General features: G+C 37.9%; 1 protein-coding gene across 1 annotated transcript in view; it reads left to right on the top strand.

The window, feature by feature from the left end:
* The first annotated feature begins 501 nt into the window (after positions 1-501).
* Positions 502-890, top strand: part of LOC109585718 (uncharacterized) — a 12,733-nt gene continuing 12,344 nt past the window's right edge. The window contains exons 1-2 of the mRNA XM_020001846.1: positions 502-563; positions 625-716. The gene's annotated coding sequence lies outside the window, so the exon portion shown is untranslated. The remainder of the gene's footprint in view (positions 564-624; positions 717-890) is intronic.

Here is an 890-nt window from a genome sequence, read left to right as displayed (position 1 = left end):
GCTAGGAATTCGGCTTATAAAGCTACTCCCACTTGATGCCTTGTAACATACAAATATCTTAATGTTTCTCTAAGTCTGAGATCATTTCATTGTCTAGCTTCATCTTGTTATGTTTTCTAAGTGTTTTCAAATGGGGCAATTGCTTGCTCAATGGAGGCTTCTATGATTGCTTTGGCTCAAATGATAATGTCAGGACTACATTATTGTGTTTGTTTCTCTCTGTCTCCCATCATCGTTTTGTTAGCTCTCTCCCCCACTGGTGTGTGTACACACAGTATTTCATATCAGATCCACTCATCCATGATCACTGTCTGTACACTTTTATTTGATAAAATAATGAATTTATAAATAATGTATAATGAATTTTAAATGACAACTGGTGTCCAAACTGTAGAGCTATCATTTGAAACAGGATAACAAGATTGTTTTAATAATGTATTCCAATTATTTCAAATATTATACTCTTCTCCCTCTCTCTCTCTCCCCCTCCCTCTCTCTATCCAGTTCATGAGGTCAGAGGTCTTCGTCGTAAGGAAAGTGCTCCTAATGATTCTTATGTGAAGGTATATAGCACTAAAGGCACTAATTGATAGCTGTAATGTATTTAATATAATGAAACTGTAGATTTACTTGCTGCCTGATCCTCTGAAGCAAACAAAAGAGAAAACAAGGAGAGTGAAGGAGAGGGACCCTGTCTTTAATGAAAAGTTTACATTGTGAGTCTCTTGTTGTTTCTTTCTCTTTCTCTCTCTTTTTTATTCACCTACTTTTATCTCTCCTCTTTTCTTTTATCTTCATTTGTTCTCTCTCTCTCTCTCTCCCCCTCTCTCTCTCCCCCTCTCTCTCTCTCCCTCCCTCCCTCTCTTTCCCCCTCTCTCTCTCTCTCCCTC

The sequence above is a fragment of the Amphimedon queenslandica genome, unplaced genomic scaffold, assembly GCF_000090795.2.
Source record: "Amphimedon queenslandica unplaced genomic scaffold, v1.1 AMPQUscaffold_13019, whole genome shotgun sequence".
NCBI lineage: Eukaryota > Metazoa > Porifera > Demospongiae > Haplosclerida > Niphatidae > Amphimedon > Amphimedon queenslandica.
This window is presented reverse-complemented; position numbering and strand designations above follow the sequence as displayed.